This window comes from Corvus moneduloides, chromosome 3 (genome assembly GCF_009650955.1).
Source record: "Corvus moneduloides isolate bCorMon1 chromosome 3, bCorMon1.pri, whole genome shotgun sequence".
NCBI classification, from domain to species: Eukaryota; Metazoa; Chordata; class Aves; order Passeriformes; family Corvidae; genus Corvus; species Corvus moneduloides.
This window is the reverse complement of record NC_045478.1, coordinates 3548098-3562501: the sequence shown is the minus strand read 5'-3', so window position 1 is coordinate 3562501 and position 14404 is coordinate 3548098. Positions and strand designations below refer to the sequence as shown.

At 55.6% G+C, this 14404-nt stretch overlaps 1 long non-coding RNA gene across 1 annotated transcript; it reads right to left on the bottom strand.

The window, feature by feature from the left end:
• Window positions 1–11948: 11948 nt before the first annotated feature.
• LOC116441835 lies at window positions 11949–13732 on the bottom strand. Its single transcript, XR_004239257.1, has 3 exons — window positions 13677–13732; window positions 12586–12673; window positions 11949–12009 (listed from the first exon to the last, which is right to left on the bottom strand). It is a non-coding gene; the product is annotated as an uncharacterized LOC116441835 (long non-coding RNA).
• Between the last annotated feature and the right edge of the window lie 672 nt (window positions 13733–14404).

The following is a 14404-nucleotide window of genomic DNA, read 5'->3' as shown; positions in this document are numbered from 1 at the left end:
CCTCTGATGGAATCACCAATTGGTGTGGGATGGGCAAAAACTCACAGAATATGGAAAACAAGTTTGGACACTGCAAGAACACCTTACTAGACAAGAGGTCTGTGCAGCTGGCATGTCAGGGGGATAAACAGGGTTTTCTCTCGTGGCTCTTCAGGTAAAGTGAGAGCAACAGCAGGATAGATGGTAAGTTCTGTAGCCCAGGTGATCCAAAAAACCAGTATCCCCTGCAAATGCCAAGCAAGGTGAAGAAATACAAGATGATGCAGTCACTGCTTGTGAATCCAGTGTGTTTGATGCCAGCCATGCCACTGGGAGAAGTGACAGTGCTTGCTGGGCAGGAGGGGCTGTGCCCTGTGCCCAGTTTGGCAGCTGCCTCTCCAGGTGTTTGGCAGAGCAATCTGGTCCCCCCAGGCTGCGGGGCTGAGCTGCTGGGGATTTGGCGGTGGAACCTGGCATCTCAACCTTTTCTCCTGCACAGCCCTGAGATGTGAAGGCACAGTGACAAGGTGACAATCCCCAAAAATGCAGGAGATGGACTCTGCATGCTGAGCAGAAGCAGAGGCACCACCTGCCCACATTAGTGAGGGTGGGTTTTACTGGGAGTGTTTCTTGAAGGGACTCAGGAAAAGTTCCACCCTGTGCCAGAGCAGCAGGGTGGTGCTGGTTTCCAGTGAGCAGGGTCTGTGTGGCTGTGTCCCTGCGTGTCTGTGTCCCTGGATGTGTCCAGCAAACGGCAGCACCGCAGGGTCCTTACACAAGGCAGGATGACGCAAGGCCCTGGCTTGGGAATCCTTCTCAGAGGTGTCAGAAGAGGGAACCAAGGCCTCCTTTTCTCTGGTGCAGGGGGAGAATCAGGAAAAGGAACTTTTGGGCTACTGGTGGCTCCAGCCCGTCCTCTGTGCCCTCTTCCTGATGCTGCAGGGAGCAGCAGGTAAGATAATAATGAATTGAATGCACGGACACAGGGAGGATTTAAGTGATGCTACAGGGAAGCTGTGCTGTGGCTACCGAGTGTTCCATACAGACATAATGCAGAGGAGAGAAGACAAAGCAAAGCTTTTGGTTCAGGTATTTATTTTACCCCTATCAATCTCATGAGTCACATGTGAGTTCTCCTGGTGGCTGTGCCATGCTCCCTGAGGTTCCTCACTGCCATCCCTTTAAGGAATGGTTCCTGCTGCAGGTTTTGCTGCTGGGACTGGAGCTGGGACCTTGTGACCAAGGTGTGGCTATTTTAGGGATGAGGTTTTGCCCCTATCTCCACAGTTCCTAGCCCGTGTCTTTCTGGCATGGGAGTTGGGTCCTGAGAAAAGAATGATATCTGGGCCTATAAACACCGGGACAATGTTCCTGTTCCCCCAGAGGGAGCGTGTGCAGGGCAGCTCCAGCACAGGCACCCCACACAGCCTGGCCCAGCAGGCACTGCCAGGCTCAGCATCCCCAAACACGGCCAGGCAGCAGCATCCCCAGGGACACACACGCTGCTCACCGCCAGCACCATCCCCAGGGCCTTGTGCTGCCACCAAGTCAGTGCCACCCCCAGAGGCAGCAGGCACAGCACCCCTCCGGCAGCAGCACACGCACACACGGCCCAGCCCTGCAATGCCAACGTGCTCCAAGTCTTTATTCAAGCCGCGAAAAGCAGCCCCTGCCCCAGAGACACCGGCGCTGGCAGCAGAGGGCTCCAGCCCAGCAGCGCCCAGCAGGAGCAGCTGCCACTGCTGCTGTCACCGCAGCTGGGCACGGCACAGGCAGGGACGGGAGGGGACATCAGGAGATGGGTCCAGGAGCCAGAAGCGAGGGAATGTCCTGCTTGGGAATTTCAACCCCAGAATCTGTCGAAAGAAACAAAACCAGCCCATCAGCTGCTGTTAGTTGTCCTGCCACCCTCTCCCCCTGCCCTGCAATGCCCAGTGGGTGCTGCAGCAGACTCAGGCTCGGGGAGGTGAGCTGCAGTCCTTGGTGCAGACAGGTTGGACCTGGGCTATCTCAGTGCTGGCAGCCCTGGCTCTGAGTGTGTGCAGATGCAGCAAACCTGGATCATGTCCTCAGTGCTGCCCAAGGACAGCAAATGTTTCACCCTTTGGTGTCTTGGTTGAGTTGGGAGGCCCTGGTTGTCCTGGGGCTGCTGCAGCCTGATTCAGGACAGCTCCAAATCCCCAAGGGCTTTTCCCTTCTCTTTCGGGCCTCTTAGTTTAATTATAAAAGCAGGAGAGATTTTATCACGTCTTTGCTAGAAAGAAATCAGTGACAGACCCCTCTAGGGAAAAAGGATGAAAATCTTTCTTCAAGCAGGAATCTGGTCCTTACCCTTTGCAGCACACCCTTAGTGATGAACAACTTCCAATAGGTTTTCCAGGGTAGGGGCAACCCCCATAGGTGCAGTGTCCCCCTCGGCGCCTGCATGCAGCTGAACCTCCTGTTTCCATGGACAAAAGCACACTCAACAATTACAGCAACAGTCTGGCAGAGCAGGGTGTGCTTGCAGTCCCGCTGGCAGGCAGCGACTCCTCACATCCCATGTCCCTGCCCTGCCTGTGCCATGATTTGTGTGACCTCTGATGCAAAGTCCTTGTGCAGCCCTTGCAGGGATCATCCCTTGGGCTGATGAGGTTTTGGGACACTCAGTGGATGAACCACTGGATGAGAAGGAACACCTTTGTGCCCCAGGCAACGCCCTCCATCCCAACAGCCCTGGGGCTCTCTGCCATCCCTGTGCAGGGCAAGAGATCATCCAGAGACTCCCAAACAGGAACAGCTGGATGCAGGCTTGGAGCCTGAAACCAAACCCATTAGTGACACACAGATGGAGGTGGGATTCTGTCTGCATGGGATTTCTCCACCCCAAATCTGTGACCAGTTGGAAGATCACTGGAGAAACACCTTTGACCTCAATGCCCTGTTATCGTCTCATCACTCCCACAAACACACTCTCTTCCAGGGACACTGAATTCCCCTGCTGCTGGGGGCTCACACTTTCCCCATTTCCCCACCTCCATTCTCACCTGCAGCACCCTGCACCAGCAGGAGGATCAGGGGGAAGAGCAGGAACAGGATCTTCATGGCTGCTGCCTCTCGCGGCTCTTCACAGGGCTGCAGAGGGGACACCAAGGCAATGGGGACATGCAGGACCCCAGGTGGAGCAGGAGCCTGGGCTCTGTGGTTCACCACACTGCAGAGGGGCTGCTTCCAGCCACAGCAGATGATGATTCCTCTGCTGTTCAGTTAAAAGCTTTCCTTAGGTGTGTGCTGCACACCAAGCTTTGGGGGCGTTTCATGTCTCAGTCTCTTGGAAATCGATGGCCTCAGCTGATCCTTTTCCTTTAACTGCCTTGAAGGCTTTCCAAAGCCCTTCCCCAGAGAACTGATGGCAGTTCTAACATGGGGCCAAGGGTTGCCAATTCAAACAAAACAATGGACAGAGAAGTTTGGAATTGCGGAGGAAAAGCTGCCATTGAAAGTTATGGAGCTAAAGGACTGTTACTCCCTCAGGCTTCATGAATCCAACACATGTCCCAAAAGCCCTGGACCAATCCCCGCTGCTTCCCTGAGCTCAGCAGAGTCCTGCCAGCTCAGCCCGGCAGTGCCCATCCCCAGCCCCAGAGCATGCCCAGGATTCCCAGCAAAGACATTCCCCAGCCCCACACTTGCTGCCCCTGCCCTGGGCAGCACCGACCCAGCAAGCAGCCAGAGGCCAGGCAAGTGTCTTGGTGCCCAGAAATGGAAGCAAAAATCAGCCTTTGGAATTGCTGAAAGCCTGAAAGGGTGGGAAATCTCGGTGCTGCTGTGGGAAAAATGTCTCCCTATTTTGCCAGGGAAAGTCCCCATTCTCCCAACAATGATCTCGTCTCCCTCCTGCAGCATCAAGGCACTGTTCCAGTCTCTCCTGGGCTTAGGAAGACTCAGGTCAACCTTCCACAGGTTTGGGACTCTCAGACTCACGTGAGGACTTTCACCCTCTTTCCCAGGAATCTCTGAGGGCCAAATTTTCCACCTGGATACTTCCAGCAGTTTGTCCTTCAGGAGACTCTGCTGTGCCAGGCTTTGAGCTGAGATGCTGAGCAGGCAGGATTCCAGAAAGAGAGCCCACACTCACCTCCCTGGCAAAGATGTGGGTGCTCAGGCAGCAGCAACCCCAACAGGAATGGCTGTGTCCAGATGCCCCTGGGGTCAGGGAATGCTGCTTTGCCCCAACCACGCTGGATTTATAGCAGTGCTGGTGGGTGGGACAGGCCCCAGTTGCTGCTGGCACAAGTGCCCGGGGCCAACCCGAGAGTGCCCCATGTGCGTGGGGCTGCTGGGGCTGGCGCTGGTCCCTCCCTGCTGCAGGGGCAGAGGCTGAGGTGCCTCCTGGGGCTGTTGCAATCGTCACCGTTGTCCCCATGCAACACCTCTTGTGACACCCGCGGCACAGCGGCAGCGGGCTGTGGGGCCAGCTGGGGAATCTTTGGGATGGGCACAGGAACTGCTGGGTGCAGCCACCAGCACCAGCCCAGGCCTGGGGGAAGCAGAATCCTTCCTCCACGGACTCATCCTGGGCTGCTTTGGGTTGGAAGGGATCTTAAAGATCCTCTCTTTCCCCCCCTCCTGCCATGGGCAGGGACACCTTCCACTATCCCAGGTTGCTCCAAGCTCCGTTCAGCCTGGACAAGAAACACTTGCACACTTCCAGGGATCCAGGGGCAGCAACAACCTGTGCCAGGTCCTCCCCAACCTCAGAATCAAGAATTTCTTCCCAATATCTTATTTAAACTCTCTCAGTGGGAAACCATTTCCTTCACTCCTATCCTTTGTCTCTTCTCCTCTGATGGAATCACCAATTGGTGTGGGATGGGCAAGAACTCACAGAATATGGAAAACAAGTTTGGACACTGCAAGAACACCTTACTAGACAAGAGGTCTGTGCAGCTGGCATGTCAGGGGGATAAACAGGGTTTTCTCTCGTGGCTCTTCAGGTAAAGTGAGAGCAACAGCAGGATAGATGGTAAGTTCTGTAGCCCAGGTGATCCAAAAAACCAGTATCCCCTGCAAATGCCAAGCAAGGTGAAGAAATACAAGATGATGCAGTCACTGCTTGTGAATCCAGTGTGTTTGATGCCAGCCATGCCACTGGGAGAAGTGACAGTGCTTGCTGGGCAGGAGGGGCTGTGCCCTGTGCCCAGTTTGGCAGCTGCCTCTCCAGGTGTTTGGCAGAGCAATCTGGTCCCCCCAGGCTGCAGGGGCTGAGCTGCTGGGGATTTGGCAGTGGAACCTGGCATCTCAACCTTTTCTCCTGCACAGCCCTGAGATGCGAAGGCACAGTGACAAGGTGACAATCCCCAAAAATGCAGGAGATGGACTCTGCATGCTGAGCAGAAGCAGAGGCACCACCTGCCCACATTAGTGAGGGTGGGTTTTACTGGGAGTGTTTCTTGAAGGGACTCAGGAAAAGTTCCACCCTGTGCCAGAGCAGCAGGGTGGTGCTGGTTTCCAGTGAGCAGGGTCTGTGTGGCTGTGTCCCTGCGTGTCTGTGTCCCTGGATGTGTCCAGCAAACGGCAGCACCGCAGGGTCCTTACACAAGGCAGGATGATGCAAGGCCCTGGCTTGGGAATCCTTCTCAGAGGTGTCAGAAGAGGGAACCAGGGCCTCCTTTTCTCTGGTGCAGGGGGAGAATCAGGAAAAGGAACTTTTGGGCTACGGGTGGCTCCAGCCCGTCCTCTGTGCCCTCCTCCTGATGCTGCAGGGGGCAGCAGGTAAGATAATGATGAATTGAATGCACGGACACAGGGAGGATTTAAGTGATGCTACAGGGAAGCTGTGCTGTGGCTACCGAGTGTTCCATACAGACATAATGCAGAGGAGAGAAGACAAAGCAAAGCTTTTGGTTCAGGTATTTATTTTACCCCTATCAATCTCATGAGTCACATGTGAGTTCTCCTGGTGGCTGTGCCATGCTCCCTGAGGTTCCTCACTGCCATCCCTTTAAGGAATGGTTCCTGCTGCAGGTTTTGCTGCTGGGACTGGAGCTGGGACCTTGTGACCAAGGTGTGGCTATTTTAGGGATGAGGTTTTGCCCCTATCTCCACAGTTCCTAGCCCGTGTCTTTCTGGCATGGGAGTTGGGTCCTGAGAAAAGAATGATATCTGGGCCTATAAACACCGGGACAATGTTCCTGTTCCCCCAGAGGGAGTGTGTGCAGGGCAGCTCCAGCACAGGCACCCCACACAGCCTGGCCCAGCAGGCACTGCCAGGCTCAGCATCCCCAAACACGGCCAGGCAGCAGCATCCCCAGGGACACACACGCTGCTCACCGCCAGCACCATCCCCAGGGCCTTGTGCTGCCACCAAGCCAGTGCCACCCCCAGAGGCAGCAGGCACAGCACCCCTCCGGCAGCAGCACACGCACACACGGCCCAGCCCTGCAATGCCAACGTGCTCCAAGTCTTTATTCAAGCCGCGAAAAGCAGCCCCTGCCCCAGAGACACCGGCGCTGGCAGCAGAGGGCTCCAGCCCAGCAGCGCCCAGCAGGAGCAGCTGCCACTGCTGCTGTCACCGCAGCTGGGCACGGCACAGGCAGGGACGGGAGGGGACATCAGGAGATGGGTCCAGGAGCCAGAAGCGAGGGAATGTCCTGCTTGGGAATTTCAACCCCAGAATCTGTCGAAAGAAACAAAACCAGCCCATCAGCTGCTGTAACTTGTCCTGCCCCCCTCTCACCCTGCCCTGCAATGCCCAGTGGGTGCTGCAGCAGACTCAGGCTCGGGGAGGTGAGCTGCAGTCCTTGGTGCAGACAGGTTGGACCTGGGCTATCTCAGTGCTGGCAGCCCTGGCTCTGAGTGTGTGCAGATGCAGCAAACCTGGATCATGTCCTCAGTGCTGCCCAAGGACAGCAAATGTTTCACCCTTTGGTGTCTTGGTTGAGTTGGGAGGCCCTGGTTGTCCTGGGGCTGCTGCAGCCTGATTCAGGACAGCTCCAAATCCCCAAGGGCTTTTCCCTTCTCTTTCGGGCCTCTTAGTTTAATTATAAAAGCAGGAGAGATTTTATCACGTCTTTGCTAGAAAGAAATCAGTGACAGACCCCTCTAGGGAAAAAGGATGAAAATCTTTCTTCAAGCAGGAATCTGGTCCTTACCCTTTGCAGCACACCCTTAGTGATGAACAACTTCCAATAGGTTTTCCAGGGTAGGGGCAACCCCCATAGGTGCAGTGTCCCCCTCGGCGCCTGCATGCAGCTGAACCTCCTGTTTCCATGGACAAAAGCACACTCAACAATTACAGCAACAGTCTGGCAGAGCAGGGTGTGCTTGCAGTCCCGCTGGCAGGCAGCGACTCCTCACATCCCATGTCCCTGCCCTGCCTGTGCCATGATTTGTGTGACCTCTGATGCAAAGTCCTTGTGCAGCCCTTGCAGGGATCATCCCTTGGGCTGATGAGGTTTTGGGACACTCAGTGGATGAACCACTGGATGAGAAGGAACACCTTTGTGCCCCAGGCAACGCCCTCCATCCCAACAGCCCTGGGGCTCTCTGCCATCCCTGTGCAGGGCAAGAGATCATCCAGAGACTCCCAAACAGGAACAGCTGGATGCAGGCTTGGAGCCTGAAACCAAACCCATTAGTGACACACAGATGGAGGTGGGATTCTGTCTGCATGGGATTTCTCCACCCCAAATCTGTGACCAGTTGGAAGATCACTGGAGAAACACCTTTGACCTCAATGCCCTGTTATCTTCTCATCACTCCCACAAACACACTCTCTTCCAGGGACACTGAATTCCCCTGCTGCTGGGGGCTCACACTTTCCCCATTTCCCCACCTCCATTCTCACCTGCAGCACCCTGCACCAGCAGGAGGATCAGGGGGAAGAGCAGGAACAGGATCTTCATGGCTGCTGCCTCTCGCGGCTCTTCACAGGGCTGCAGAGGGGACACCAAGGCAATGGGGACATGCAGGACCCCAGGTGGAGCAGGAGCCTGGGCTCTGTGGTTCACCACACTGCAGAGGGGCTGCTTCCAGCCACAGCAGATGATGATTCCTCTGCTGTTCAGTTAAAAGCTTTCCTTAGGTGTGTGCTGCACACCAAGCTTTGGGGGCGTTTCATGTCTCAGTCTCTTGGAAATCGATGGCCTCAGCTGATCCTTTTCCTTTAACTGCCTTGAAGGCTTTCCAAAGCCCTTCCCCAGAGAACTGATGGCAGTTCTAACATGGGGACAAGGGTTGCCAATTCAAACAAAACAATGGACAGAGAAGTTTGGAATTGCGGAGGAAAAGCTGCCATTGAAAGTTATGGAGCTAAAGGACTGTTACTCCCTCAGGCTTCATGAATCCAACACATGTCCCAAAAGCCCTGGACCAATCCCCGCTGCTTCCCTGAGCTCAGCAGAGTCCTGCCAGCTCAGCCCGGCAGTGCCCATCCCCAGCCCCAGAGCATGCCCAGGATTCCCAGCAAAGACATTCCCCAGCCCCACACTTGCTGCCCCTGCCCTGGGCAGCACCGACCCAGCAAGCAGCCAGAGGCCAGGGAAGTGTCTTGGTGCCCAGAAATGGAAGCAGAAATCAGCCTTTGGAATTGCTGAAAGCCTGAAAGGATGGGAAATCTCGGTGCTGCTGTGGGAAAAGTGTCTCCCTATTTTGCCAGGGAAAGTCCCCATTCTCCCAACAATGATCTCGTCTCCCTCCTGCAGCATCAAGGCACTGTTCCAGTCTCTCCTGGGCTTAGGAAGACTCAGGTCAACCTTCCACAGGTTTGGGACTCTCAGACTCACGTGAGGACTTTCACCCTCTTTCCCAGGAATCTCTGAGGGCCTAATTTTCCACCTGGATACTTCCAGCAGTTTGTCCTTCAGGAGACTCTGCTGTGCCGGGCTTTGAGCTGAGATGCTGAGCAGGCAGGATTCCAGAAAGAGAGCCCACACTCACCTCCCTGGCAAAGATGTGGGTGCTCAGGCAGCAGCAACCCCAACAGGAATGGCTGTGTCCAGATGCCCCTGGGGTCAGGGAATGCTGCTTTGCCCCAACCACGCTGGATTTATAGCAGTGCTGGTGGGTGGGACAGGCCCCAGTTGCTGCTGGCACAAGTGCCCGGGGCCAACCCGAGAGTGCCCCATGTGCGTGGGGCTGCTGGGGCTGGCGCTGGTCCCTCCCTGCTGCAGGGACAGAGGCTGAGGTGCCTCCTGGGGCTGTTGCAATCATCACCGTTGTCCCCATGCAACACCTCTTGTGACACCCGCGGCACAGCGGCAGCGGGCTGTGGGGCCAGCTGGGGAATCTTTGGGATGGGCACAGGAACTGCTGGGTGCAGCCACCAGCACCAGCCCAGGCCTGGGGGAAGCAGAATCCTTCCTCCATAGACTCATCCTGGACTGGTTTGGGTTAGAAGGGATCTTAAAGATCCTCTCTTTCCCCCCCTCCTGCCATGGGCAGGGACACCTTCCACTATCCCAGGTTGCTCCAAGCTCCGTTCAGCCTGGACAAGAAACACTTGCACACTTCCAGGGATCCAGGGGCAGCAACAACCTGTGCCAGGTCCTCCCCAACCTCAGAATCAAGAATTTCTTCCCAATATCTTATTTAAACTCTCTCAGTGGGAAACCATTTCCTTCACTCCTATCCTTTGTCTCTTCTCCTCTGATGGAATCACCAATTGGTGTGGGATGGGCAAGAACTCACAGAATATGGAAAACAAGTTTGGACACTGCAAGAACACCTTACTAGACAAGAGGTCTGTGCAGCTGGCATGTCAGGGGGATAAACAGGGTTTTCTCTCGTGGCTCTTCAGGTAAAGTGAGAGCAACAGCAGGATAGATGGTAAGTTCTGTAGCCCAGGTGATCCAAAAAACCAGTATCCCCTGCAAATGCCAAGCAAGGTGAAGAAATACAAGATGATGCAGTCACTGCTTGTGAATCCAGTGTGTTTGATGCCAGCCATGCCACTGGGAGAAGTGACAGTGCTTGCTGGGCAGGAGGGGCTGTGCCCTGTGCCCAGTTTGGCAGCTGCCTCTCCAGGTGTTTGGCAGAGCAATCTGGTCCCCCCAGGCTGCAGGGGCTGAGCTGCTGGGGATTTGGCAGTGGAACCTGGCATCTCAACCTTTTCTCCTGCACAGCCCTGAGATGCGAAGGCACAGTGACAAGGTGACAATCCCCAAAAATGCAGGAGATGGACTCTGCATGCTGAGCAGAAGCAGAGGCACCACCTGCCCACATTAGTGAGGGTGGGTTTTACTGGGAGTGTTTCTTGAAGGGACTCAGGAAAAGTTCCACCCTGTGCCAGAGCAGCAGGGTGGTGCTGGTTTCCAGTGAGCAGGGTCTGTGTGGCTGTGTCCCTGCGTGTCTGTGTCCCTGGATGTGTCCAGCAAACGGCAGCACCGCAGGGTCCTTACACAAGGCAGGATGACGCAAGGCCCTGGCTTGGGAATCCTTCTCAGAGGTGTCAGAAGAGGGAACCAAGGCCTCCTTTTCTCTGGTGCAGGGGGAGAATCAGGAAAAGGAACTTTTGGGCTACGGGTGGCTCCAGCCCGTCCTCTGTGCTCTCCTCCTGATGCTGCAGGGGGCAGCAGGTAAGATAATGATGAATTGAATGCACGGACACAGGGAGGATTTAAGTGATGCTACAGGGAAGCTGTGCTGTGGCTACCGAGTGTTCCATACAGACATAATGCAGAGGAGAGAAGACAAAGCAAAGCTTTTGGTTCAGGTATTTATTTTATCCCTATCAATCTCATGAGTCACATGTGAGTTCTCCTGGTGGCTGTGCCATGCTCCCTGAGGTTCCTCACTGCCATCCCTTTAAGGAATGGTTCCTGCTGCAGGTTTTGCCGCTGGGACTGGAGCTGGGACCTTGTAACCAAGGTGTGGCTATTTTAGGGATGAGGTTTTGCCCCTATCTCCACAGTTCCTAGCCCGTGTCTTTCTGGCATGGGAGTTGGGTCCTGAGAAAAGAATGATATCTGGGCCTATAAACACCGGGACAAAGTTCCTGTTCCCCCAGAGGGAGCGTGTGCAGGGCAGCTCCAGCACAGGCACCCCACACAGCCTGGCCCAGCAGGCACTGCCAGGCTCAGCATCCCCAAACACGGCCAGGCAGCAGCATCCCCAGGGACACACACGCTGCTCACCGCCAGCACCATCCCCAGGGCCTTGTGCTGCCACCAAGCCAGTGCCACCCCCAGAGGCAGCAGGCACAGCACCCCTCCGGCAGCAGCACACGCACACACGGCCCAGCCCTGCAATGCCAACGTGCTCCAAGTCTTTATTCAAGCCGCGAAAAGCAGCCCCTGCCCCAAAGACACCGGCGCTGGCAGCAGAGGGCTCCAGCCCAGCAGCGCCCAGCAGGAGCAGCTGCCACTGCTGCTGTCACCGCAGCTGGGCACGGCACAGGCAGGGACGGGAGGGGACATCAGGAGATGGGTCCAGGAGCCAGAAGCGAGGGAATGTCCTGCTTGGGAATTTCAACCTTAGAATCTGTCGAAAGAAACAAAACCAGCCCATCAGCTGCTGTAACTTGTCCTGCCACCCTCTCCCCCTGCCCTGCAATGCCCAGTGGGTGCTGCAGCAGACTCAGGCTCGGGGAGGTGAGCTGCAGTCCTTGGTGCAGACAGGTTGGACCTGGGCTATCTCAGTGCTGGCAGCCCTGGCTCTGAGTGTGTGCAGATGCAGCAAACCTGGATCATGTCCTCAGTGCTGCCCAAGGACAGCAAATGTTTCACCCTTCGGTGTCTTGGGTGAGTTGTCCTGGGGCTGCTGCAGCCCCATTCAGGACAGCTCCAATTCCCCAAGGGCTTTTCCCTTCTCTTTCGGGCCTCTTAGTTTAATTATAAAAGCAGGAGAGATTTTATCACGTCTTTGCTAGAAAGAAATCAGTGACAGACCCCTCTAGGGAAAAAGGATGAAAATCTTTCTTCAAGCAGGAATCTGGTCCTTACCCTTTGCAGCACACCCTTAGTGATGAACAACGTCCAATAGGTTTTCCAGGGTAGGGGCAACCCCCATAGGTGCAGAGTCCCCCTCGGCGCCTGCATGCAGCTGAACCTCCTGTTTCCATGGACAAAAGCACACTCAACAATTACAGCAACAGTCTGGCAGAGCAAGGTGTGCTTGCAGTCCTGCTGGCAGGCAGCGACTCCTCACATCCCATGTCCCTGCCCTGCCTGTGCCATGATTTGTGTGACCTCTGATGGAAAGTCCTTGTGCAGCCCTTGCAGGGACCATCCCTTGGGCTGATGAGGTTTTGGGACACTCAGTGGATGAACTACTGGATGAGAAGGAACACCTTTGTGCCCCAGGCAACGCCCTCCATCCCAACAGCCCTGGGGCTCTCTGCCATCCCTGTGCAGGGCAAGAGATCATCCAGAGACTCCCAAACAGGAACAGCTGGGTGCAGGCTTGGAGCCTGAAACCAAACCCATTAGTGACACACAGATGGAGGTGGGATTCTGTCTGCATGGGATTTCTCCACCCCAAATCTGCGTCCAGTTGGAAGATCACTGGAGAAACACCTTTGACCTCAATGCCCTGTTATCTTCTCATCACTCCCACAAACACACTCTCTTCCGTGTTTGCCACTACTGGGGGCTCACACTTTCCCCATTTCCCCACCTCCATTCTCACCTGCAGCACCCTGCACCAGCAGGAGGATCAGGGGGAAGAGCAGGAACAGGATCTTCATGGCTGCTGCCTCTCGCGGCTCTTCACAGGGCTGCAGAGGGGACACCAAGGCAATGGGGACATGCAGGACCCCAGGTGGGGCAGGAGCCTGGGCTCTGTGCTTCACCACACTGCAGAGGGGCTGCTTCCAGCCACAGCAGATGATGATTCCTCTGCTGTTCAGTTAAAAGCTTTCCTTAGGTGTGTGCTGCACACCAAGCTTTGGGGGCGTTTCATGTCTCAGTCTCTTGGAAATCGATGGCCTCAGCTGATCCTTTTCCTTTAACTGCCTTGAAGGCTTTCCAAAGCCCTTCCCCAGAGAACTGATGGCAGTTCTAACATGGGGACAAGGGTTGCCAATTCAAACAAAACAATGGACAGAGAAGTTTGGAATTGCAGAGGAAAAGCTGCCATTGAAAGTTATGGAGCTAAAGGACTGTTACTCCCTCAGGCTTCATGAATCCAACACATGTCCCAAAAGCCCTGGACCAATCCCCGCTGCTTCCCTGAGCTCAGCAGAGTCCTGCCAGCTCAGCCTGGCAGTGCCCATCCCCAGCCCCAGAGCATTCCCAGGATTCCCAGCAAAGACATTCCCCAGCCCCACATTTGCTGCCCCTGCCCTGGGCAGCACCGACCCAGCAAGCAGCCAGAGGCCAGGGAAGTGTCTTGGTGCCCAGAAATGGAAGCAGAAATCAGCCTTTGGAATTGCTGAAAGCTTGAAAGGATGGGAAATCTCGGTGCTGCTTTGGGAAAAGTGTCTCCCTATTTTGCCAGGGAAAGTCCCCATTCTCCCAACAATGATCTCGTCTCCCTCCTGCAGCATCAAGGCACTGTTCCAGTCTCTCCTGGGCTTAGGAAGACTCAGGTCAACCTTCCACAGGTTTGGGACTCTCAGACTCACGTGAGGACTTTCACCCTCTTTCCCAGGAATCTCTGAGGGCCTAATTTTCCACCTGGATACTTCCAGCAGTTTGTCCTTCAGGAGACTCTGCTGTGCCAGGCTTTGAGCTGAGATGCTGAGCAGGCAGGATTCCAGAAAGAGAGCCCACACTCACCTCCCTGGCAAAGATGTGGGTGCTCAGGCAGCAGCAACCCCAACAGGAATGGCTGTTTCCAGATGCCCCTGGGGTCAGGGAATGCTGCTTTGCCCCAACCACGCTGGATTTATAGCAGTGCTGGTGGGTGGGACAGGCCCCAGTTGCTGCTGGCACAAGTGCCCGGGGCCAACCCGAGAGTGCCCCATGTGCGTGGGGCTGCTGGGGCTGGCGCTGGTCCCTCCCTGCTGCAGGGACAGAGGCTGAGGTGCCTCCTGGGGCTGTTGCAATCGTCACCGTTGTCCCCATGCAACACCTCTTGTGACACCCGCGGCACAGCGGCAGCGGGCTGTGGGGCCAGCTGGGGAATCTTTGGGATGGGCACAGGAACTGCTGGGTGCAGCCACCAGCACCAGCCCAGGCCTGGGGGAAGCAGAATCCTTCCTCCACAGACTCATCCTGGGCTGCTTTGGGTTGGAAGGGATCTTAAAGATCCTCTCTTTCCCCCCCTCCTGCCATGGGCAGGGACACCTTCCACTATCCCAGGTTGCTCCAAGCTCCGTTCAGCCTGGACAAGAAACACTTGCACACTTCCAGGGATCCAGGGGCAGCAACAACCTGTGCCAGGTCCTCCCCAACCTCAGAATCAAGAATTTCTTCCCAATATCTTATTTAAACTCTCTCAGTGGGAAACCATTTCCTTCACTCCTATCCTTTGTCTCTTCTCCTCTGATGGAATCACCAATTGG